The 27,494-nt window shown below is 42.3% G+C and overlaps 1 protein-coding gene across 1 annotated transcript in view; it reads left to right on the top strand.

Annotated features, from left to right (window-relative positions):
• Window positions 1–27,494, top strand: part of ramp1 (receptor activity modifying protein 1) — a 90,141-nt gene that overhangs the window by 849 nt on the left and 61,798 nt on the right. The window lies entirely within an intron of this gene.

Genomic DNA, 27,494 nt, shown 5'->3' with positions numbered 1-27,494 from the left:
AGGTTCATATATTCAATCATTTTAGAAAACCATGAAAAATAATATTCATCGTAACTAATAAACGTGCTTGTCTGAGCCGGAGGGTTGACTTGTGTGTATCTGGAAAGTCGTCGTCCATGAATCCCAATTATGACATATCCTAAGGGCATTTTCAAATAATTTCGTGAAATGAGGACGCTCCAGACATGAAAGGTCTAAGTGGCTTTTAAAAATGTCATGTCAATATGACATTTAGACTTTCCAGCAAGTTGGAGGTGCTCAAAACGGACCCATCCACACAAGTTAATTATCGGTTTTAATGAATCATGCAAAGCTCCCTCCTGCTGAGAAATGTATTTTACACTTCTCTTAACCAGCCTGCTGTGCTAAGGTCTGATGAGGGGTGTTGCTGTCTGTGCACACGCTTCACTTTGCTCCCTAGTTTTCCGCTCTCCATCAGCACGATCCACGTGGAGCCTCTCTATATTTCCTGTACACACACCGACTCACAGGACCAAGACATGGCTCCTCATAACTATTTAACTATTTCTGTCTAAGAATAGGCTATCGTTCACTTTGCCTATTAAAAAGCTAGGTTTTTGGGCTGTCTAGCCTTCTGTTAAAACAGATGGAATATTTTGACCTACCTAACTGGGATGATAATCATTTTCAAATGATAGTTCACATCATTCAATATTATATGATTAATATGATTTGTTTCCCGGATAAACCCGGCAATTGTGGATGCTTCGCATAGTACTGTAATGGTCTGTGGTGTTTAACTGTGGGAGTCTGAGTCATAACTGCAGAAGGCCACTGTGTGTTAGGACCCATACGATACAGCAGCTCTGACTTTTAAATGAGGGAACTCTTATTCATTTTTTATTTTATTTTTATCTCAAAACTGAGTATAGAAATGGGAGCTTGTCATGCTAAAACATTCCTCCATTTTGTTTTGTTCATAACAGAATCTCAATCAATACACAACCCTTTGTGCAAAATGCGGTCCACACTACTGTACACCAAGAGCCCTGGCTAAAAATCACAAGAAAATAATATTTAAAACAAGCTCAAAGAGCATTTACATAGCTTGTCTCAGTCTCTCTATTTCCCTGTTGTCTAATTAAGCTTCTTTTTTTTAAATGGCTTAAATGAGGGTGTAATTTCACTCTCTTACAAAACACAATACATTTAGCAGTATGTTTTTATAGTTGTGTTATCCCTGCTGGTTGATCCAGTGAGGCATGCTTAGCTGCAGTGTTCTGATCCAGTGAGGCATGCTTAGCTGCAGTGTTCTGATCCAGTGAGACATGCTTAGCTGCAGTGTTCTGATCCAGTGAGGCATGCTTAGCTGCAGTGTTCTGATCCAGTGAGACATGCTTAGCTGCAGTGTTCTGATCCAGTGAGACATGCTTAGCTGCAGTGTTCTGATCCAGTGAGACATGCTTAGCTGCAGTGTTCTGATCCAGTGAGACATGCTTAGCTGCAGTGTTCTGATCCAGTGAGACATGCTTAGCTGCAGTGTTCTGATCCAGTGAGACATGCTTAGCTGCAGTGTTCTGATCCAGTGAGACATGCTTAGCTGCAGTGTTCTGATCCAGTGAGACATGCTTAGCTGCAGTGTTCTGATCCAGTGAGACATGCTTAGCTGCAGTGTTCTGATCCAGTGAGACATGCTTAGCTGCAGTGTTCTGATCCAGTGAGGCATGCTTAGCTGCAGTGTTCTGATCCAGTGAGACATGCTTAGCTGCAGTGTTCTGATCCAGTGAGGAATGCTTAGCTGCAGTGTTCTGATCCAGTGAGGAATGCTTAGCTGCAGTGTTCTGATCCAGCGAGGAATGCTTAGCTGCAGTGTTCTGATCCAGTGAGGAATGCTTAGCTGCAGTGTTCTGATCCAGCGAGGAAGGCTTAGCTGCAGTGTTCTGATCCAGCGAGGAATGCTTAGCTGCAGTGTTCTGATCCAGCGAGGAATGCTTAGCTGCAGTGTTCTGATCCAGTGAGGAATGCTTAGCTGCAGTGTTCTGATCCAGCGAGGCATGCTTAGCTGCAGTGTTCTGATCCAGTGAGGAATGCTTAGCTGCAGTGTTCTGATCCAGTGAGGCATGCTTAGCTGCAGTGTTCTGATCCAGTGAGGCATGCTTAGCTGCAGTGTTGTTCTGATCCAGTGAGGCATGCTTAGCTGCAGTGTTGTTCTAATTAAACATGTACAATTAACAGAGGGTTCCTGAATAATGAGTGACTGTAGGGGTGCCAGATTATAGGGAACATTCTTGGGTGACGCCAACACTTCCTCCCCATGAAGCACCAGCATGCTTTTCCTATATGAGGTTATTCTCTGGCAAGGACTAAAATCTACAAACTGAACTAAGTTTGTCTTGTTTGCAATGCTGTGTTTCCTGTTTTGTCAGTTCTGTTTCTTTGGAACTCTGACCTCCTGTGAACCCTGTTTTTCATCATTACATAATGTCACTCAGAGGGAGTTTATCGAGCATTCAATCAGAGGTGCTGACAACAAGGCTGAAGTATTGACTTGTGGTGGGAAAAGGAGAGGAGGTGAAGTGAGGCCCAGAGGAGTTGGCTAAGTAGTTTAGGAGACAGAGTGGATGTGTACCGCTGGTAAGGAATTAAATGGAGGGGGTGAGGGAGGAGCAAACGAGGAAGACCTATTGGAGTTGGCTATGTAGCTTAAGAGACAGAGCAATGGTCTACCGCTGGTAGGGGGAAAACAATGACCCCATGGGATGACGGAAGCAGGGAGAGAAGTGTCAAGTTTGTCCCCCTTCCCCCTTTTTCAGAGCTGGCTTTGTGTGGCAATCAACACGGATCCTCTGAGATTCATTACCCTCACAGGTGACTCACCACTACTCTTTCTGGCCCTCTCCAACACACATACTGCAGACATACAGTTAAAGTTGGTCAGTCATTCTTTTCATTTGTTTTGGATACATACTCTGCCCCTCTCCAACAGGACATTAAACATCACTATTCCTAGGAGAAAGAATCAAATAAATCTCCCTGTTTGGTGAAGAGAATTCCTCTTACCTAGAGCGATGAATAAGAAATTGTGGAGGCGGGGCCGAGGTAGGCAGGAAGAATAAGTGCAGATTGGTGTTTTGTTTGTTTTATGACTACAGTTGTCAGCTCTGCTGTGTTCTCAGGTCCAGTTGGACTGGTGGGACAGGACCACTCACTTGTGATTGGACTGATTGGAGCCATCTGTCGTGAACTACATTATGTCTGGAGAGATCAGGATGGAAACCTTGCCTTTTTTCATGTAGTTGTGCTCAAGTGTAACATGATAAATATCTGGATTTCTCTTTAAAAAGGACAGTATCTACAACTCTTTCTATGGTCAGTCTCCCATATTCAGTGAGCGGACTGCTGCCAAATGTAGCATGGCAATAGGCCAATATTTTTTGCTTTAACTCTGTTCATGGCGCCCCACAACCTACATACAGCAACATTATTTATTTCACTCAGTGGGCAGCAGAGCTGATTTTACAGGCCATTGGTTTTCATGCCTGTCTTATAAAGCACATTTAACCTTGTATAGCAAAGGCACCACATCCCTGCTGGCTGCAGACAGAGACAACCAATGGCTTCTCATTAGTGACCCAAAATCCAGGGAGTGAAGATATGAAAATACACTCCTCTCTTCCATTATGCATATCTCTATATATCTATATCTCTCTCTATATATCTCTATGTATCTATATCTCTATCTCCATCTATATATCTCTCTCTATCTCTATGTATCTTTATCTCATCTATATCACTATATATCTATCTAGCTCTCTGTCTCTATCTCATATATATATATCTATATCTATATCTATATATATCTATATATATATCACACACACACACACACACACACACACACACACAGTGGGGCAAAAAAGAATTGTCAGCCACCAATTGTGCAAGTTCTCCCACTTAAATAGATGAGAGAGGCCTGTAATTTTCATCATAGGTACACTTCAACTATGACAGACAAAATGAGAAAAAAAATCCAGAAAATCACATTGTAGGATTTTTAATGAATTTATTTGCAAATTATGGTGGAAAATAAGTATTTGGTCAATAACAAAAGTTTATCTCAATACTTTGTCATTGCCAACAAAGGGTATATAACAGAGGTCAAATGTTTTCTGTAAGTCTTCACAAGGTTTTCACACACTGTTGCTGGTATTTTGGCACATTCCTCCATGCAGATCTCCTCTAGAGCAGTGATGTTTTGGGACTGTTGCCGGGCAACACAGACTTTCAACTCCCTCCAAAGATTTTCTATGGGGTTGAGATCTGGAGACTGGCTAGGCCACTCCAGGACCTTGAAATGCTTCTTACGAAGCCACTCCTTTGTTGCCCGGGCGGTGTGTTTGGGATCATTGTCATGCTGAAAGACCCAGCCACGTTTCATCTTCAGTGCCCTTGCTGATGGAAGGAGGTTTTCACTCAAAATCTCATTCATTCTTTCCTTTACACAGATCAGTTGTCCTGGTCACTTTGCAAAAAAACAGCCCCAAAGCATGATGTTTCCACCCCCATGCTTCACAGTAGGTATGGTGTTCTTTGGATGCAACTCAGCATTCTTTGTCCTCCAAACACGACGAGTTGAGTTTTTACCAAAAAGTTATATTTTGGTTTCATCTGACCATATGACATTCTCCCAATCTTCTTCTGGATCATCCAAATGCTCTCTAGCAAACTTCAGACGGGCCTGGACATGTACTGGCTTAAGCAGGGGGATAGGTCTGGCACTGCAGGATTTGAGTCCCTGGCGGCGTAGTGTGTTACTGATGGTAGGCTTTGTTACTTTTGTCCCAGCTCTCTGCAGGTCATTCACTAGGTCCCCCCATGTGGTTCTGGGATTTTTGCTCACCGTTCTTGTGATCATTTTGACCCCAAGGGGTGAGATCTTGCGTGGAGCCCCAGATCAAGGGAGATTATCAGTGGTCTTGTATGTCTTCCATTTCCTAATAATTTCTCCCACAGTTGATTTCTTCAAACCAAGCTGCTTACCTATTGCAGATTCAGTCTTCCCAGCCTGGTGCAGGTCTACAATTTTGTTTCTGGTGTCCTTTGACAGCTCTTTGGTCTTGGCCATAGTGGAGTTTGGAGTGTGACTGTTTGAGGTTGTGGATAGGTGTCTTTTATACTGATAACAAGTTCAAACAGGTGCCATTAATACAGGTAACGAGTGGAGGACAGAGGAGCCTCTTAAAGAAGAAGTTACAGGTCTGTGAGAGAGCCAGAAATCTTGCATGTTTGTAGGTGACCAAATACTTATTTTCCACCATAATTTGCAAATAAATAAATTAAAAATCCTACAATGTGATTTTCTGGATTTTTTTTCTCATTTTGTCTGTCATAGTTGAAGTGTACCTATGATGAAAATTACAGGCCTCTCATCTTTTTAAGTGGGAGAACTTGCACAATTGGTGGCTGACTAAATCATTTTTTGCCCCACTGTATATATCTATATCTCTCTCTATATATCTATATCTCTATCTATATAGCTCTATCTAGCTCTCTCTCCCTATATATCCATCTATATAGCTCTCTATCTATATGTATATATATCTCTATCTCTCTTTATCTCTACCTATATATCTCTCTATGTATCTATCTCTATCTAGCTCTCTATCTATATGTATCTACATCTCTCTATATATATAATATATTTCTTGCTCTATATCTACATATCTCTCTATATAGTTCTATCTATATCTCTCCATCTATATATCAATATCTCTAGCTAGCTTTTTATCTCTATCTATACATCTCTACCTATTTCTGTCTCTATATCTATATATCTCTCTATATGTATCTATCTCCATCTATATATCTAGCTCTCTATCTATATCTCTCTATCCATCTATATACAGTGCCTTGCGAAAGTATTCGGCCCCCTTGAACTTTGCGACCTTTTGCCAGATTTCAGGCTTCAAACATACAGTTTTATATCTTTATTTTTTTGTGAAGAATCAACAAGTGGGACACAATCATGAAATGGAACGACATTTATTGGATATTTCAAACTTTTTTAACAAATCAAAAACTGAAAAATTGGGCGTGCAAAATTATTCAGCCCCTTTACTTTCAGTGCAGCAAACTCTCTCCAGAAGTTTAGTGAGGATCTCTGAATGATCCAATGTTGACCTAAATGACTAATGATGATAAATACAATCCACCTGTGTGTAATCAAGTCTCCGTATAAATGCACCTGCACTGTGATAGTCTCAGAGGTCCGTTAAAAGCGCAGAGAGCATCATGAAGAACAAGGAACACACCAGGCAGGTCCGAGATACTGTTGTGAAGAAGTTTAAAGCCGGATTTGGATACAGAAAGATTTCCCAAGCTTTAAACATCCCAAGGAGCACTGTGCAAGCGATTAATATTGAAATGGAAGGAGTATCAGACCACTGCAAATCTACCAAGACCTGGCCGTCCCTCTAAACTTTCAGCTCATACAAGGAGAAGACTGATCAGAGATGCAGCCAAGAGGCCCATGATCACTCTGGATGAACTGCAGAGATCTACAGCTGAGGTGGGAGACTCTGTCCATAGGACAACAATCAGTCGTGTATTGCACAAATCTGGCCTTTATGGAAGAGTGGCAAGAAGAAAGCCATTTCTTAAAGATATCCATAAAAAGTGTCGTTTAAAGTTTGCCACAAGCCACCTGGGAGACACACCAAACATGTGGAAGAAGGTGCTCTGGTCAGATGAAACCAAAATTGAACTTTTTGGCAACAATGCAAAACGTTATGTTTGGCGTAAAAGCAACACAGCTGAACACACCATCCCCACTGTCAAACATGGTGGTGGCAGCATCATGGTTTGGGCCTGCTTTTCTTCAGCAGGGACAGGGAAGATGGTTAAAATTGATGGGAAGATGGATGGAGCCAAATACAAGACCATTCTGGAAGAAAACCTGATGGAGTCTGCAAAAGACCTGAGACTGGGACGGAGATTTGTCTTCCAACAAGACAATGATCCAAAACATAAAGCAAAATCTACAATGGAATGGTTCAATAATAAACATATCCAGGTGTTAGAATGGCCAAGTCAAAGTCCAGACCTGAATCCAATCGAGAATCTGTGGAAAGAACTGAAAACTGCTGTTCACAAATGCTCTCCATCCAACCTCACTGAGCTCGATCTGTTTTGCAAGGAGGAATGGGGAAAAAATGTCAGTCTCTTGATGTGCAAAACTGATAGACATACCCCAAGCGACTTACAGCTGTAATCGCAGCAAAAGGTGGCGCTACAAAGTATTAACTTAAGGGGGCTGAATAATTTTGCACGCCCAATTTTTCAGTTTTTGATTTGTTAAACAAGTTTGAAATATCCAATAAATGTCGTTCCACTTCATGATTGTGTCCCACTTGTTGTTGATTCTTCACAAAAAAATACAGTTTTATATCTTTATGTTTGAAGCCTGAAATCTGGCAAAAGGTCGCAAAGTTCAAGGGGGCCGAATACTTTCGCAAGGCACTGTGTGTGTGTGTATGTATATGTGCATATATATATATATATATATATATTATATATATATATATATGTCTATCTATATCTCTATGTATCTCTATCTAATATATATCTAGCTTTCTATGTAGCTCTATCTAAGCTCTCTATTTATCTCTCATAAGTTTGGGGTCACTTAAATGTCCTTGTTTTTAAGAAAAGCACATTTTTTTTGTTGTCAATTTGATATTTTAAAATGGATCAGAAATACAGTATGGACATTGTTAATGTTGTAAATGACTTTTGTAGCTGGAAACGGCAGACTTTTAAAGGAATATCTACATAGGTTTACAGAGGCCCATTATCAGCAACCATCACTCCTGTTCCAATGGCACATTGTGTTAGATAATCCAAGTTTATAATTTTAAAAGGCTAATTGATCATTAGAAAAGCCTTTTTCAATTATGTTAGCACAGCTGAAAACTGTTGTTCTGATTAAAGAAGCAATAAAACTGGCCTTCTTTAGAGTAGTCGAGTATCTGAAGCATCAGCATTTGTGGGTTAGAACAAGGCTGTAACGTAACAAAATGTGGAAAAAGTCAAGGGGTTTGATTACTTTGCAGTATGGCTGTCCCCAAGATGGCACCCTATTCCCTAATATAGTGCACTACATTTAACCAGTGGAGATAGGGTGTAGGGTGCCATTTGGGATGCATTTCTCTCCACACTTTGTTTTATTGTCACACACACCTGATAGGTGCAGTGACATTTGTTGTTTTACTGGGTCATCCATATTAGTATGGCAACCTTGGGTAAATTAGGGGTAAGTGCTACAAGGCACAACGGCAGATTTTTTTTTAACCTTGTCAGGTATTCGAACCAGCAACCTTTCGTTTACCGTCCCAATGCTCTAAGCGCTAGACTACCTATCGCTCTTTACCCACTAGTCACGGCCGTCTGAGCGAGAGAGTGAGGACAATTGCTCTCAGGGGCCAGTCATTCAGTGAGCAGCCAGCCACATATCTAGGGCCGTGACGGTAATTACAAGTATTTGTGGAGCTGTTTCCCATTGAAGCCCCCTGCGTGTGTATGTATCAGCACCGCTTCACGCCCTCAGCTGGACAACTCGTTGTGTACCAACGACTCTCTGATCCAACTGAGCTGCGTGCTGCATGTTAAGGAAGTGCAAACCGCTCACAGAAGTATGATTTAGAGGGACACGCGCACACGTACATACGCACTGGTTGACTTACCATTAGGCAGAAGAGGCAATTGCCTCAGGCCTCATGTCATCAAGCGGCATCATGAGCTGGCCATAAAAAAAAAAAAAAAACAAATTAGCAAATAAAAGATTCTATGCTTGAGGCCTCCTCATGCTCCGCTCGAGGCATCATAAAATATTAATACAAAACCCGTCTGTATGAGCCCGTGGCTGTGTCTCAATCCGTTGCATCTGTTGATGTTCGGCCTTCTACATCCGTGGTGGAAGGTGGCTGAGCTACAGCGATGTTTGTCAGACCATTTGTCAATCATTTCGCTACACTCGCATTAACATCTGCTAACCATGTGTATGTGACAAATTATTTAAAATTAGATTTGACCAGGAGACATCTCGAAAATCGGTCTTCTCACGAAAACATCTGTAGCATCCGGGACGTTTTGGGCTGCACTCTATACCCTTCTATAGGAAGTCGGAACTCTCATGAACACAATGGTGTGCTCCCTTTTGCTCGACAACCCCACCAGTGTCACAAGACACATCTTTTGTCTTGCCTATTCACTCTCTGAATGGCATACACACACTCCAAGGCTTAAACATCCTTCTTTAACCCGTCTCCTCCTCTTCATCTACACTGATTGATTTGAATTGGATTTAATAAGTGACATCAATAAAGGATCATAGCTTTCACCTGGATTCACCTGGTCCATCTATGTCATGGAAAGAGCAGGTGTTCTTAATGTTTTGTATACTCGGTGTATCTCTGATATAGGACAGACACTTAATTCCTTTTGATTCATTACATTTTGTTTCTGTTTTTCAATGTATCTGTTATTACATGGATTTATGTGGGCTAATAGCACTAAGGCCGAATGTTTAATCAAATCATTTTTGTATATATTTTTTCAAAACTACAGACTATTTGAAATCAAATAGCTAGATGATCCTTGGTATGACCATCTTAATACAATTCTATATGTTAGCTCTGTTGAAAACCAGCCCCGGGTCATTAGACTCTAGGGGGTATTTAATACATAATCCACAGCATAATTATTTACAACACCATGGTTAGAGAGATATTCAGTGTCTGATTTATTGTTACGCATCGACCAATCACTGCCCTTCTTTATGAGGCTTTCGAAAATCTCCTTTGTCTTTGTAGTTGAATCTGTGCTTGAAATTCAATACTTGATTGAGGGACCTTATAGATGTTCTATGTAGAGGAAGGGTAGTCATAAAAAATATACACTGCTCAAAAAAATAAAGGGAACACTTAAACAACACAATGTAACTCCAAGTCAATCACACTTCTGTGAAATCAAACTGTCCACTTAGGAAGCAACACTGATTGACAATAAATGTCCCATGCTGTTGTATAGACAACAGCTGGAAATTATAGGCATTTAGCAAGACACCCCCAATAAAGGAGTGGTTCTGCAGGTGGTGACCAGGCCACTTCTCGGTTCCTATGCTTCCTGGCTGATGTTTTGGTCACTTTTGAATGCTGGCGGTGCTTTCACTCTAGTGGTAGCATGAGACGGAGTCTACAACCCACACAAATGGCTCAGGTAGTGCAGCTCATCCAGAATTGCACATCAATGCGAGCTATGGCAAGAAGGTTTGCTGTGTCTGTCAGCAGAGTGTCCAGAGCATGGAGGCGCTACCAGGAGATAGGCCAGTACATCAGGAGATGTGGAGGAGGCCGTAGGAGGGCAACAACCCAGCAACAGGACCGCTACCTCCGCCTTTGTGCAAGGAGAAGCAGGAGGAGCACTGCCAGAGCCCCGCAAAATGACCTCCAGCAGGCCACAAATGTGCGTGTCTGCTCAAACGGTCAGAAACACCATGCAGGACGTTTGGCATTTGCCAGAGAACACCAAGATTGGCAAATTCGCCACTGGCGCCCTGTGCTCTTCACAGATGAAAGCAGGTTCACACTGAGCACGTGACAGACGTGACAGAGTCTGGAGACGCCATGGAGAACGTTCTGCTGCCTGCAACATCCTCCAGCATGACCGGTTTGGTGGTGGGTCAGTCATGGTGTGGGGTGGCATTTCTTTGGGGGGCCGCACAGCCCTCCATGTGCTCGCCAGAGGTAGCCTGACTGCCATTAGGTACCGAGATGAGATCCTCAGACCCCTTGTGAGACCATATGCTGGTGCGGTTGGCCCTGGGTTCCTCCTAATGCAAGACAATGCTAGACCTCATATGGCTGGAGTGTGTCAGCAGTTCCTGCAAGAGGAAGGCATTGATGCTATGGACTGGCCCGCCCGTTCCCCAGACCTGAATCCAATTGAGCACATCTGGGACATCATGTCTCGCTCCATCCACCAACATGGCGTTGGTGGATGGAGCGAGACATGATGTCCCAGATATGCAGATGTTGCACCACAGACTGTCCAGGAGTTGGCGGATGCTTTAGTCCAGGTCTGGGAGGAGATCCCTCAGGAGACCGTCCGCCACCTCATCAGGAGCATGCCTAGGCGTTTTAGGGAGGTCATACAGGCACGTGGAGGCCACACACACTACTGAGCCTCATTTTGACTTGTTTTAAGGACGTTACATCAAAGTTGGATCAGCCTGTAGTGTGGTTTTCCACTTTAATTTTGAATGTGACTCCAAATCCAGACCTCCATGGGTTGATACATTTGATTTCCATTGATAATGTGTGTGATTTTGTTGTCCAGCACATTCAACTATGTAAAGAAAAAAGTATTTAATAAGAATATTTCATTCATTCAGATCTAGGATGTTATTTTAGTGTTCCCTTTTATTTTTTTGAGCAGTGTATTATTTCACACACAGAGAGTCGATGTAACTTTTGTGACTTGTTAAGCCAAATGTTACTACTGAACTACTGTTTAGGCTTGCATGAATAAAGGGTCTGAATACTTATGCAATTACTATTTTAAGTTTGCAAATTTTTATTAACCATGAAAACATGTTCACATTTTTTGTACCACTTTGGATATTTTGACTAGATTGTTGACAAAAAATGACAATTCCATACGTTTAAATTTGAGTACTTTGGCATGTGGTTCTCTTTTTTGTCCGACTGCATCAGATACGTGAGCTACATGTAGGAAGACAAAGGGGCACTGTTCGAATCACATTTTATTTGTCACATACACATATTTTGCAGATGTTGTCATGGGTGTAGCGAAATGCTTATTCGCTCGGATGCTTTCTCCGGTGAGATAGTTTCAACCACTTGCGAACTGATGGAAAGTTGACGAGTGCACAGTGTTTGGATGTTGTAATTATTTTGGATGAATGTGCATAGGTAATCTAGTTTTTGAAGTGATTTGTTTGACAATCAAATCAAAACACATGCGTCGAATACAACAGTGAAATGCTTACTTACAATCCCTTAACCAACACTACAGTTTTAAGAAAATGCCCCCAAAAAGTAAGAGATAAGAAAAATGAATAATTAAAGAGCAGAAGTAAATAACAATAGTTGGGCTATGTACAGGGGGTACCAGTACAGAGTCTATGTGCGGGGGCACCGGTGTCGAGGTAATTATGTACATGTAGGTTGAGTTATTAAAGTGGCTATGCATAGATAATAACAGAGAGTAGCTGGGGGGTGGGGGGCAATGCAATGGCTTGGGGGTAGAAGCTGTTTAGAAACCTCTTGGACCTAGACTTGGCGCTCCAGTACCACTTGCCGTGCGTTAGCAGAGAGAACAGTCTATGACTACGGTGGCTGGAGACTTTTGCAATGTTTAGAGCCTTCCTCTGACACGGCCTGGTATAGAGGTCCTGGATGGCAGGAAGCTTGGCCTTAGTGATGTACTGGGCCGTATGCACTACCCTCTGTAGTGCCTTGCGGTCGGAGGCTGAGCATTTGCCGTACCAGGCAGTGATGCAACTAGTCAGGATGCTCTCGATGGTGCAGCTGTAGAACCTTTTGAGGACTCATGCCAAATCTGTTCAGTCTCCTGAGGGGGAATAGGTTTTCATGTGACCTCTTCACAGCTGTCTTGGTGTGCTTGGACCATGTTAGTTTGTTGGTGATGTGGACGCCAAGGAACTTGAAGCTTTCAAACTGCTCCACTGCAGCCCCGTCGATGAGATGGGGGACGTGCTCGGTCCTCCTTTTCCTGTAGTCCACAATCATCTCCCTTGTCTTGATCACGTTGAGGGAAAGGTTGTTGTCCTTGCACCACACGGTCAGGTCTCTGACCTTCTCCCTATAGGCTGTCTTGTCATTGTTGGTGATCATGCCTACCACTGTTGTGTCATCAGAAAACTTAATGATGGTGTCGGAGTCATTCCTGGCTGTGCAGTTATGAGTGAACAGGGAGTAGAGGTGGGGACTGAGCACGCACACTGAGGGGCCCCCGTGTTGAGGATCAGCGCGGCGGATATGTTGTTACCTACCCATATCACCTGGGGGTGGCCTGTCAGGAAGTCCAGAATCCAGTTGCAGAGGGAGGTGTTTAGCCCCAGGGTCCTTAGCTTAGTGATGAGCTATGAGGGCACTATGGTGTTGAACACTGAGCTGTAGTCAAAAAATATAATTATTCTTCTTGCCCAGGTGGGAACGGGTAGTGTGGAGTGCAATAGAGATTGCATCATCTGTGGATCTGTTGTGGTGCGGTATGCGAATTGGAGTGGGTCTATGGTTTCTGGGATAATGGTGTTGATGTGAGCCATGACCAGCCTTTCGACGCATATCTTTGCTACAGATGTGAGTGCTATTGGTCGGTGGTCATTTAGGCAGGTTACCTTAGTGTTCTTGGGCTCAGGGACTATGGTAGTCTGCTTGAAGCATGTTGGTGTTACAGACTCGGACAGGGAGAGATTGAAAATGTCAGTGAAGACACTTGCCAGTTGGTCAGTGCATGCTCGGAGTACACGTCCTGGTAATCCGTCTGGCCTAGCAGCCTTGTGAATGTTGACTTGTTTAAAGGTCTTACTCACATCGGCTGTGGAGAGCGTGATCACACAGTCGTCCAGAACAGCTGATGCTCTCATGCATGTTTCAGTGTTACTTGCCTCGAAGCGACCATAGAATTTATTTAGCTCATCTGGTAAGCTCATGTCACTGGGCAGCTCTTGGCTGTGCTTCCCTTTTGTAGTCTGTAATAGTTTGCAAGCCCTGCCACATCTGACGAGTGTCGGAGCCGGTGTAGTACCATTGTCTTAGTCCTGTATTGACGCTTTGCCTGTCTGATGGTTCGTCGGAGGGCATAGCAGGATTTCTTATAAGCTTCCAGGTTAGAGTACCTTGAAAGCAGCAGCTCTAACCTTTAACGCGAATGTGACCTGCAATCCATGGCTTCCGGTTGGGATATGTACATACAGTCACTGTGGGACGACGTTCTCGATGCACTTATTGATAAAGCCAGTGACTGATGTGGTGTACTCCTCAATGCCATCGGAAGAATCCCGGAACATACTCCAGTCTGTGATAGCAAAACAACCCTGTAGTTTAGCATCGGCTTCATCTGATCACTTTTTTATAGTCTTAGTCAATGGTGCTTCCTGCTTTAATTTTTGCGTGTAAGCAGGAATCAGGAGGATAGCGTTATGGTCAGATTTGCCAAATGGAGAGCAAGGGAGAGCTTTGTACGTGTCTCTTTTGTGGAGTAAAGATGGTCTAGAATGTATTTCTCTCTGCTTGCACATTTAACATGCTGATAGAAATGCAGGGCTTGACATTAACCTGTTTATCCACTGAAAATGTTTGATTCAAGAAACAACTTTACAAAATAAAATACATTTTATTATTCCCATACCATTATTAACTCCGCTATTGCTGACTACATCTTATCTAAAACTGGGCTAATAACTCACTAACTAGTAAAGGATATGAACACGTGCACACGTGGCTACATGCAACTCTCACTTTGATCTCAAAACAAGCACATTTACTCTCAACTGCTCATGCTGTAAACACAGTCCAGTTCAAAGTGAATGGCACAGATCCATTATGGCAATGGTCTATTTGCATATAGGCCTACTGCAGCTCTGATTGGTTATGTTATGGTGTCACCGGTCTGTGTAGAGTACAGGCCTGACTCGTGTCTGTCAATGTAATAGAATCCTACTCCTGATGCGTTCTGCCTACAACACAATCTCTTGCATAGTTAGTTTTACATACTTAAGTCTTGCACAGTTTATGTTTTGGTATGTTGCATTAAAGGTGACTAATATTGCATTTATTCATTTATGCATTTATTCAATCACAATTCCCACATTAAAGGGAAAACTTGATAGTGTTAACCCTCCTGCTGTGTTCCGGTCGAATTAGACCGATATTACAAGTTTTCCCTCTGAAAAATGGAGTTAATTTAATCTGATTGTCATAAGGTTCTATGACTTTGTCCACGCAGGGCATCTGAAAACACAAAATACATTTGGATGATTTTCATTACATTTTGGGTGTTTTATTTAACTTTTGTACACCCGTGGTGTTCCCGGTCAATAATGACCGGTCATTAGAAATATAATGGGTGAGACTACAATTAGTGTATAAATTTTCTTAGTTCAGGCACATGCCCATTCATCAGATGGACATGCTTCCTCTCCCAGACCCCCACATGCATTTGTGTTTGAGCACACACACACACACCTCACTCCTCTTCTTGGCTTCCATGGCAACCCCTACAGGAACCTTTCCCCAATAGAATCTTTCTCCCACGGGAAACACACCTGTTGGCATTCTCACAAACAATCGTAACATGGTTTCAATATTACAGTTGAAGTCTGAAGCTTACATACACCTTAGCCAAATATATTTAAACTCAGTTTTTCACAATTCCTGACATTTTCATTCTAGTAAAAATTCCCCGTGTTTAGGTCAGTTAGGATCACCACTTTGTTTTAAGAATGTGAAATGTCAGAATAATAGTAATTTATTTCTGCTTTTATTTCTTTCATCACATTCCCAGTGGGTCAGCAGTTTACATACACTCAATTAGTATTTGGTAGCATTGCCTTTTAAATTGTTTAACTTGGGTCAAACGTTTCAGGCAGCCTTCCACAAGCTTCACACAATAAGTTGGGTAGATTTTTGGCCAGTTCCTCCTGACAGAGTTGGTGTAACTGAGTTAGGTTTGTAGGCCTCCTTGCTCGCACACACTTCTTCAGTTCTGCCCACACATTTTCTATAGGATTGAGGTCAGGGCTTTGTGATGGCCACTCCAATACCTTGACTTTGTTGTCCTTAAGCCATTTTGCCACAACTTTGGAAGTATGCTTGTGGGTTATTGTCCATTTGGAAGACCCATTTGGGACCAAGCTTTAACTTCCTGATTGATGTCTTGATGTTGCTTCAAAAATATCCACGTAATGTTCCATCCTCATGATGAGATCTATTTTGTGAGGTGCACCAGTCCCTCCTGCAGCAAAGCACCCCCACAACATGATGCTGCCACCCCCGTGCTTCACGGTTGGGATGGTGTTCTTCAGCTTGCAAACCTCCCCCTTTTTTCCTCCAAACATAACAATGGTCATTATGGCCGAAAAGTTATATTTTTGTTTCATCAATCGAGAAGACATTTCTCAAAAAAGTACAATCTTTGTCCCCATGTACAGTTGCAAACCGTAGTCTGGCTTTTTTTATGGCGGTTTTGGAGCAGTGGCTTCTTCCTTGCTGAGCGGCCTTTCAGGTTATGTCAATATAGGACTCGTTTCCTCCAGCATCTTCACACGGTCCTTTGCTGCTGTTCTGGGATTGATTTGCACTTTTCACACCAAAGTACGTTCATCTCTAGGAGACAGAACGTGTCTCCTTCCTGAGTGGTATGATGGCTGCGTGGTCCCATGGTGTTCATACTTGCGTACTATTGTTTGTACAGATGAACGTGGTACCTTCAGGCGTCTAGAAATTGCTCCCAAGGATGAGCCAGACTTGTGGAGGTCTCCATTTTTTTTCTGAGGTCATGGCTGATTTCTTTTGATTTTCCAATGTCACGCAAAGAGGCACTGCGTTTGAAGGTAGGCCTTGAAATACATCCACAGGTACACCTCCAATTGACTCAAATGATGTCAGCCTATCAGAAGCTTCTAAAGCCATGACATAATTTTCTAGACTTTTCCAAGCTGTTTAAAGGCACAGTCAACTTAGTGTATGTAAACTTCTGACCCACTGAAATTGCGATGCAGTGAATTATAAGTTAAATAATCTGTCGGTAAACAATTGTTGGAAAAATGACTTGTCATGGCAAAGTGTTTATAATCAGCTATAATGGGGTGGTCATTTTTGCCCGGGAACACATAATTAATTTAACATGAAAGGAACACAACAGGAGGATTAATAACTAAGGGGGAGAATTCCAGAAAGTTGAGTGAAGTTCAATCTCGTGCTTCTCTGCGCCGGCCGATATTTCTTCTGCAGACACGCATGTGTGCAGCTTAGAGGGAACATTGGTCATAATGCTTCTTGACAGAGTCATAAAGTGTATTTTCTACAAGTCATTTTAAAATATGATGAAAAAGACTGTAAATAATTCAAAGGATTTAAGAAACAAACTTTCAAACGAAAGGAAACTTCTTGACAGGGAGACAAAACATTTGAATAAATGTTAATTTTGACACTTATGTAGGTGTCATAACCAGCCATAAAATAATGCAATATATGTCACAACATGTGTAAATATATGGGTCATGTTATATTATGACAGGTTATGACGCTGGGTGCCCATATTTTTGTCAATGTGTGGCTTTGTTTTTCTTTTACCAGATTGCTCAGGTCTGTTGTTGACCTATATTATCATCGTTTATGTCATGTTGAGTCCCTTGGCACATGAAGGTCATGATCATGACTGTCTTTGTGATATTTTCACAGAGTTAACGTTTAAGTGAACAGCAGTTTATGCCGGTAAAATACCACAGTGAATGAGAAAGACATATGCAAATAGAGTATATTTGTTACTGCCATAGGTTCTGTGTTTTGTAGCTGTGACCTGCATTTATAGGCTCATTGGACCTCCTGAAAGATGCAGGATGGGGCTGTGACTATCCTTTAGCTGCATTAAGGGACAGGTGTAAGCTTAGCCGCTGGTGAATATTTGATGCTTCACTACGCAGTGTCAATAGGTGGTGGTAGTGAGGGAGACGTAGCTCGAGTCTTAAATGGAACCCTTTTCTCTACATAGTGCTCTACCTTTTACCCTATGGGCCCTTGTCAAAAGTTGTGCACTATAGGAAATAGGGTGCCATTTAGGATACAGACGAGCTTAGTTCAGTGGGCTGGCTCCTGGCTGGCAGCTCCCTGCATTAGCTAATTATTCATTATGCAGATCTGGTCTCACCCAGCCAGTCTCCAGACCAGCGCTGCTGCAGCACACTGTTAATTTATTGAGGACAGAAAATAAGGAGAGGCAGGATTCATCTACTCCTCTCTCTCTCTCTGTCTCGCTGTATCGCTGTATCGCTGTATCTGTCTCGCTGTATCTGTCTCGCTGTATCTGTCTCTCTGTATCTGTCTCTCTCTGTATCTGTCTCTCTCTGTATCTGTCTCTCTCTGTATCTGTCTCTCTCTGTATCTGTCTCTCTCTGTATCTGTCTCTCTCTGTATCTGTCTCTCTCTGTATCTGTCTCTCTCTGTATCTGTCTCTCTCTCTGTATCTGTCTCTCTCTCTGTATCTGTCTCTCTCTCTCTGTATCTGTCTCTCTCTCTCTGTCTCTGTCTCTCTCTCTGTCTGTCTCTCTCTCTGTCTCTGTCTGTGTCTCTCTCTCTCTCTCTCTCTGTCTCTCTCTCTCTCTCTCTCTCTCTCTCCCTCTGCATGTCTCTTTCTCTCTCCCTCTGTCTGTCTCTCTCTCTGCCTCTTTCTCTCTCTCTCTTTCTCTCTCTGTCAGTTTATCTGTCTCTGTCTCTGTCTGTCTCTCTCTCTGTCTCTCTCCCTCTCTCTGCCTCTTTCTCTCTGTTTGTCAGAGTTGAACTTTCTCTGTCTCTCTCTCCCTCTCTCTCTCTGTCTCTCTGTATCTGTCTCTCTCTGTATCTGTCTCTCTCTGTATCTGTCTCTCTCTCTGTATCTGTCTCTCTCTCTGTCTGTCTCTCTCTCTCTGTCTCTGTCTGTGTCTCTCTCTGTCTCTCTCTCTCTGTCTCTCTCTCTCTCCCTCTGCCTGTCTCTCTCTCTCCCTCTCTGTCTCTCTCTCTGCCTCTTTCTCTCTATTTTTGTCAGTTTATCTGTCTCTGTCTCTGTCTGTCTGTCTCTCTCTCTCTCTCCCTCTCTCTGCCTCTTTCTCTCTCTGTTTGTCAGAGTTGAACTTTCTCTGTCTCTTTCTCCCTCTCTCTCTCTCTCTCTCTCTCTCTATCTCTCTCTCTGTCTCTGTCTCTCTGCCTCTTTCTCTCTGTCACAGTTTAACTTTCTCTCTCTCTCTCTCTCTCTCTGTCTCTCTCTCTCTCCCTCTCTCTCTCTCTCCCTCTCTGTCTCTCTCCCTCACTCTGTTTGTCACAGAGTTTAACTTTCTCTCTCTTGATCAGCGAACTGTGTGCGTGCTTAGAGCTGAATGTGCCCAACCATGGGACCCAATCCATTACTCATCGTCATTGTGCTACAAAAGCTACTTCTCCCGGGTGGGTCCAAGGTGAAGCCTGGTCTGTGTCTCAAATGGCACCATATTCTCTACATAGTGCACTACTTTGACCAGAGCCCCACAATGTAGGGAATAGGGTGCCATTTAGTAGGCACCCTCTGACTACTGCTGCTCCCCTTATCACACTCTCTGGTGCAGGGGTGTCATGCACCCCAAAAATCTGAGGGGGCACAAAGTACGTGTTGTTGTAGACTGTTAGTCTGGAGCGGGGCTTAAGTCTGAACATTTTTGATTTTTCAAACACATGAAACAGCTTTTTCCTGCATTCTAAAGCCATAATCATTAGACCTAATTGTATGTAAAACATTTATATTTTTCTACATAGCATATCTTAGCATACAGTGCTTTCAGAAAAGCATTCACACCCCTTGACTTTTTCCACATTTTGTTGTGTTACAACCTGAATTTAAAATGGAATTATGATTTGGAAATGTTTACAAATGAATTAAAAATAAAAAGCTGAAATGTCTTGAGTCAATAGTTCTTCAACACCTTTTGTTAAGGCAAGCTTAAATAAGTAAAAATGTGCTTAATTTACAAGTCACATAGTAAGGTGCATGGACTCACTCTGTGTGCAATAATAGTGTTTAACATGATTTCTGAATGACTACCTCATTTCTGTACCTCACGCATACAATAATAATAAGGCCCGTCAGTCAGGCAGGGAATTTCAAACACAGATTCAACCATACAGACCAGGGAGGTTGTCCAATACCTCACAAAGAAGGGCACCTATTGGTAGATGGGTAAACGTTATTAATTGCATTTTGGATGGTGTATCAATACACCCAGTCACTACAAAATACATGCATCCTTCCTAACTCAGTTGCCGGAGAGGGAGGAAACCGCTCAGGGATTTCACCATGAAGCCAATAGTGACTTTAAAACAGTCAGAGTTACCCATCAACAGCATTGAAGTTTCTCTACAATACTAACCTAAATGACAAAGAAGGGAGGCTGTACAGAATAAACGTATTTCAAAACATGCATCCAAAAAAGGCACTAAAGTAAAAACTGTAAAAAAAAATAAAAAAATGGCAAAGAAATGCATTTTATGTCGTGAATACAAAGCATTATGTTGGTACAAGTCCAACACAACACATCCCTGAGTACCACTCCATATTTTCAAGCATGACTGTGACTGCATCATGTTATGGGTTTGCTTGTCATTGGCAATGCAGTTTTTTTAGGATAAAAATAAACGTAATAGAGCTAAAATCCTAGAGGTAATCTTGGTTCAGTCTGCTTTACAACCGACACTGGGAGACAAATTCATCAATAACCTAAAACACAAGGCCAAATGTGTACTGGAGTGGCTTACCAAGACAACATTGAATGTTCCTGAGTGGCCTAGTTACAGTTTTGACTTAAAATCGACTTGAAAATCTATGGCAAGACTTGAACATGGCTGTCTAGAAATGGTCAACAACCAACTTGACAGAGCTAGAAGAATTTTAAAAAGAATGTGCAAATATTGTACAATCCAGATGTACAAAGGTGCCAAAGCTCTTAGACTTACCCAGAAAGACTCACAGCTTTAGTCGCTGCCAAAGGTGTTTCTAACATGTATTGACTTAAAGGTGTGAATACTTATGTAAATGAGAGATTTCTGTACTTCATTTTCAATACATTTGCTAAAAAAAGTATAAAAACATGTTTTCACTTTTTCATTATGGGGTGTTTTGTGTAGATGGATATATGCATTTAGAAAGTATTCAGACCCCTTTCCCTTTTCCACATTTTGTTACGTTACAGCCTTATGGATTCAATAATTTTTTTCGATCAATCTACCCACAATACCCCATAATGACAAAGTGAAAACAGATTTTTGCAAATGTACTAAATATAAAACTAAAATATCTTTTTAACTTAAGTATTCAGACCCTTTGCTGTGAGACTTGAAAATGTGTTCATGTGCATCCTGTTTCCATTGATCATCCTTGAGATGTTTCTACAACTTGATTGGAGTCCACCTGTGGTAAATTCAAACTATTGGACATGATATGGAAAGGCACACACCTGTCTATATAAGGTCCCACAATTGGCAGTGGATGTCAGAACAAAAACCAAGCCATGTAGGTCATAGGAATTGTCCATAGATCTATGAGACAGGATTGTGTCGAGGCACAGATCTGGGGAAGCGTAACAAAAAATTTCTGCAGCATTGAAGGTCCCCAAGAACACAGTAGTCTCCATCATTCTTAAATGGAAGAAGTTTGGAACCCCCAAGACTCTTCCTAGCCCAGCCAAACTGAGCAATCTGGGGAGAAGGGCCTTGGTCAGTGAGGTGACCAAAAACCCGATGGTCACTCTGACAGAGCTCCAGAGTTCCTCTGTGGAACTGGGAGAACCTTCCAGAAGGAATAACCATCTCTGCAGCACTCCACCAATCAGGCCTTAATGGTAGAGTGGCCAGATGGAATCTACTCCTCGGTAAGAGGCACTCGACGGCCCACTTGGAGTTTGCTAAAAGGCACTGAAAGACTCTCAGACCATGAGAAACAAGATTCTCTGGTCTGATGAAACCAAGATCGTACTCTTTGGACTGAATGCCAAGCATCAAGTCTGTAGGAAACCTGCCGTCATCCCTACGGTGAAGCAAAGTACAGTGAGATCCTTGATGAAAACCTGCCCCAGAGCGCTCAGGACCTCAGATTTGGGCTAAGGTTCATCTTCCAACAGGACAACGACTCTATGCACACAGCCAAGACAATGCAGGAGTGGCTTTGGGACAAGTCTCCTGAATGTCCTTGAGTGGCCCAGCCAGAGCCCGGACTTTAACCTGATTCGAACATCTCTCAGGAGAGACTTGAAAATAGCTGTGCAGCGACGCTCCCCATCCAACCTGACAAAGCTTGAGAGGATCTGCAGAGAAGAATGGGAGAAACTCCCCAAATACAGGTGTGCCATGCTTGTTGACAAGACTCGAGGCTGTAATCATTGCCGAAGGTGCTTCCACAAAGTACTGAGTAAAGGTTCTGAATACATATGTATTATTTCAGTTTTTATTTTTATATATATATATATATATATGCTAACATTTCTAAAAACCTGTCCTTAATGTTTTGTATACTCAGTGTATATACTGTATCTCTTGTCTGCACCTCTGGCTGTTCTCCTCTCCAGTAACTGTACTTTACCCTGGTGGGATTGATGTGTAGCCTAAAGCTAGGACGATAAACCCAAAATTTGTGACATCGACCATACAGATCACTTATCGCAGGCATTTAGCTCATATCGTTCATTATGATACAGTGAGGGGGAAAAGTATTTGATCCCCTGCTGATTTTGTACGTTTGCCCACTGACAAAGAAATTATCAGTCTATAATTTTAATGGTAGGTTTATTTGAACAGTGAGAGACAGAATAACAACAAAAAAATCAAGATAAACGCATGTCAAAAATGTTATATAAATTGATTTGCATTTTAATGAGGGAATTAAGTATTTTATACATTGATGTGTGATGTTTAACTGTATTTTTGTATAGGCCTACATATACAGTGGGGCAAAAAAGTATTTAGTCAGCCACCAATTGTGCAAGTTCTCCCACTTAAAAAGATGAGAGGCCTGTAATTCATAGGTACACTTCATAGGTACACTTCAACTATGACAGACAAAATGAGAAGAAAAAAAATCCAGAAAATCACATTGTAGGATTTTTAATGAATTTATTTGCAAATTATGGTGGAAAATAAGTATTTGGTCAATAACAAAAGTGTATCTCAATACTTTGTTATATACCCTTTGTTGGCAATGACAGAGGTCAAACGTTTTCTGTAAGTCTTCACAAGGTTTTCACACACTGTTGCTGGTATTTTGGCCCATTCCTTCATGCAGATCTCCTCTAGAGCAGTGATGTTTTGGGGCTGTTGCTGGGCAACATGGACTTTCAACTCCCTCCAAAGATTTTCTATGGGGTTGAGATCTGGAGACTGGCTAGGCCACTCCAGGACCTTGAAATGCTTCTTACGAAGCCACTCCTTCATTGCCCGGGTGGTGTGTTTGGGATCATTGTCATTCTGAAAGACCCAGCCACGTTTCATCTTCAATGCCCTTGCTGATGGAAGGAGGTTTTCACTCAAAATCTCACGATACATGGCCCCATTCATTCTTTCCTTTACACGGATCAGTCGTCCTGGACAAACAAACAGCCAAAAAGCATGATGTTTCCACCCCCATGCTTCACAGTAGGTATGGTGTTCTTTGGATAAAACTCAGCATTCTTTGTCCTCCAAACACGACGAGTTGAGGTTTAACCAAAAAGTTCAATTTTGGTTTCATCTGACCATATGACATTCTCCCAATCTTCTTCTGGATCATCCAAATGCTCTCTAGCAAACTTCAGACAGGCCTGGACATGTACTGGCTTAAGCAGGGGGACACATCTGGCACTGCAGGACTTGAGTCCCTGGCGGAGTAGTGTGTTACTGATGGTAGACTTTGTTACTTTGTTCCCAGCTCTCTGCAGGTCATTCACTAGGTTCTTGTGATCATTTTGACCCCAAGGGGTGAGATCTTGTGTGGAGCCCCAGATCGAGGGAGAATATCAGTGGTCTTGTATGTCTTCCATTTCCTAATAATTGCTCCCACAGTTGATTTCTTCAAACCAAGCTGCTTACCTATTGCAGATGCAGTCTTCCCAGCCTGGTGCAGGTCTACAATTTTGTTTCTGGTGTCCTTTGACAGCTCTTTGGTCTTGGCCATAGTGGAGTTTGGAGTGTGACTGTTTGAGGTTGTGGATAGGTGTCTTTTATACTGATAACAAGTTCAAACAGGTGCCATTAATACAGGTAACGAGTGGAGGACAGAGGAGCCCCTTAAAGAAGAAGTTACAGGTCTGTGAGAGCCAGAAATCTTGCTTGTTTGTAGGTGACCAAATACTTATTTTCCACCATAATTTGCAAATAAATTCATTAAAAATCCTACAATGTGATTTTCTGGATTTTTTTTCTTCTCATTTTGTCTGTCATAGTTGAAGTGTACCTATGAAGTGTACCTATGAATTACAGGCCTCTCATCTTTTTAAGTGGGAGAACTTGCACAATTGGTGGCTGACTAAATACTTTTTTGCCCCACTGTATAGGGGATAACCTTAGTCTCTTGGGATGTTCATTGGGACCTCTCTTCATCTGCAAACCAACTTTCACAGCTTTCCACAGCTGAGGACAGAAAACATTAAAAAAACAGGATTCATTATGCTCAAATTAGACAGCACTGAATATTATCTTGCTATAATCTCCTCAACATTTTCCCCTCTAGGGACTGGAACTGGAGAATATTTTCATAGTGTCCTCCCACAAAATTACCTGCCCTATCCAGTAGCCTACACTCTCTATTTCCCAACAGCGGGAGCCGCAATTTCACCCTCTTCCATGGCTATTATCTACAAATGCATTTGGATTTTAATTCACAATGATTACATCAAGATAGCTAGCTAATATAAAGTTAGTTAGCTGATGACATTTAATTAACTTAGCTAAACAGTGTGTAAAGTTATCTCAGTTGAGTTAGCCTACAGATTTTTTTTCAAATTTATGGCCGATTCACAATATACAGTGCCAGTCAAAAGTTTGGACACCTACTCATTCAAGGGTTTTTCTTTATTTTTACTGTTTTCTACATTGTAGGATAATAGTGAAGACATCAAAACTATGAAATAACACATATGGAATCATGTAGTAACCAAAAAAGTGTTAAACAAATCAAAATATATTTGAGATTCTTCAAAGTACCCACCCTTTGCCTTCATGACAGCTTTGTGCACTTTTGTTAATGTCTACTCTATTGCAGTAAAATAATGTTTTTGTGTCCATATGACGGATTCTGTCAGAGGAAGAAACAAGTTGAAACCGCTCGTCAGAGAGGAAGAGGTGATCTGTGGTAGGGGCTTGGTGTATGTGTAAGTTTCACACAGCCGACAGTCATTGCACACAGCACAGTAGCGGAGGAACCAAAAAAACAACATGAGAACAAGCGGCCTATACAGGCATGTGGAATATCGCACCAAAACATACATTCTAATGTCAGCTACACTTTAATAACTTGAAAACTAGCACCTGATACTAGCATATGTTACAACAACAACCTGCACGGAACACAGTGATTCACATAACACTCAGCAGCCCATCTACGGGCGTGTGGAGCAAGGTCCTTCAAATCTAACATCCAATCCAAATCTTGCTGCTGGGACCCAGCGGACCATTCAAACCGTTTTTCCAAAACCAAATTATCCAGACCTCCCCCGGAGGCGCGACAACGGCATGATTTTTGAGTTATGGCAACGCAAGACTAAGGGAATAGAAATGAGCTGAAAATGAAAGCCTCATTTTTCTCAGGACTCCAAAGCTTATGAATATATGCGTCTGTGTGAATGTTGTTGGAGTTTCTGTTGACAGCTCGTATCATATCAAGAGGTCTCCACAGAGGAAAACAGACAGACAGGGCTCCTGACAGCTAGGGGCCGGGGGCAGGAACAGGCTCACTCCGCTCTGCGCTAATCATGACATCACCACCCCCTTTCCTCTCCTCTCCCAGAACAACGCTGATACATTGTGGAATTGTATTCATCCACCTCCATCCCACTCTGTTTCTCCTCTGTCTCTCTCTGTTGTGTCTGTGCCGTGAGGTGTCTCTCATCCAGTGGTGGGGACTACCTTTGCCAGCCAGCAAGCCAGCCAGCCAGCCAGCCAGCCAGCCAGTCAGTCAGCCAGCCAGCCAGCCAGCCAGCCAGCCAGCCAGCAAGCAAAAAAAAACTCTGACAGCTATTTTCTTTTTACTCTGAATCTTAATCTATTGTGTACACCAGAAAGTGAGTGGCTTTGGGCTATTATTGTTCAGTCAAACATCTACCACTGCTGTGCTGGAACCATTTAAATTGGGCTGCTGCTGTATGAGTAATGAGTTTAATCACCTCTATACAGATGAAGTCAAATGCTGCAGGAGTCCCACCAGTATTGTCTTTCTGCTCACCTCTCTGATATAGACACAGAGGCTTTGTAGAGGCTGTGTTTGGGTTGCATGTGTAGGTATTCGTGTGTCCATCGTCCATCCCCCAACAAATTATTGGCAACAAATGGAGAGAGGGAGAGAGCGCAGGGCAGGCTGTCTGTGTTTCACCGCTGGCTGGCAGCTGCAGGACCTAATGGGGATGTGGAAGGTGTAATGGGTGTGAGTGATCCATCACCAGCAACACACAGAGGTGACAGATCAGTGCCACAACAATTACCATAACACACAGGGTATACAGTGCCTTCAGAAAGTATTCATACCCCTTGACTTATTCCACATTTTGTTGTTACAGCCTAAATTCAAAATGGATTCAATAGATTTTTTTTATTTCACCAATCTACACACACTAGCTCATAATGACAAAGTGAAAACATTTTTTTAGAAATCTTTACATATTGATTGAAAATGAAATACAGAAATATCTAATTTACATAAGTATTCACACCCCTGAATCAATACATGTCCGAATCCCCTTTGGCAGTGATCACAGCTGTGAGTCTTTCTGGGTAAGTCTCTAAGAGCTTTGCACACCTGGATTTTACAGTATTTGCCCAGTATTCTTTTCTAAATTCTTCAAGCTCTGTCACATTGGTTGTTGATCATTGCTTGCAATGGCAGACTTATCATTAGGCTGAAGAAGCAATTGCCTCACATGGGGCGGCAGGTGGTTAGAGTGTTGGACTAGTAACCGGAAGGTTGCAAGTTCAAACCCCCGAGCTGACAAGATACAAATCTGTCGTTCTGCCCCTGAACAGGCAGTTAACCCACTGTTCCTAGGTCGTCATTGAAAATAAGAATTTGTTCTTAACTGACTTGCCTAGTTAAATAAAGGTAAAATAAAAATAAATAAATAAATCAAGGGGTCTCATGAGCTGGGCATAAAACAAATATATTTTTAAACAACAAAATATGATTTCTCTGCCTTCTGCATCATCTGCGGTGTAAGGAGGCGGAGCTACAGCGGTGTTTGTCAGACCAGGAGACGTTCCCAAAATTGGTCTTCTCATGAAAACATCTGTAGTGTCCGAACATTTTGAACGGCACTCCCCTCTATGGAACTGGGAGAAGGGGAGTCTCACCAACAGTATGGTGTTCACCGTTTTGCTCTACGACCCCACAAGTGCCACGAGACTTGTATGAAGGTAAGTCAGTACTGGGCCGAGAAATGAATGGAAATGAATAAGGCATTTCCACGTAAAAGGTATATGGGTAATTCAACGATTCTTCTTTCCTGAGCTCTCGGATATGAGAGACACTTCAAA

The sequence above is a fragment of the Oncorhynchus mykiss genome, chromosome 22 (genome assembly GCF_013265735.2).
Source record: "Oncorhynchus mykiss isolate Arlee chromosome 22, USDA_OmykA_1.1, whole genome shotgun sequence".
Taxonomy (NCBI): Eukaryota; Metazoa; Chordata; class Actinopteri; order Salmoniformes; family Salmonidae; genus Oncorhynchus; species Oncorhynchus mykiss.
Note: the sequence above shows the minus strand (reverse complement) of the source record. Positions and strands in the feature narration are given on the sequence as shown.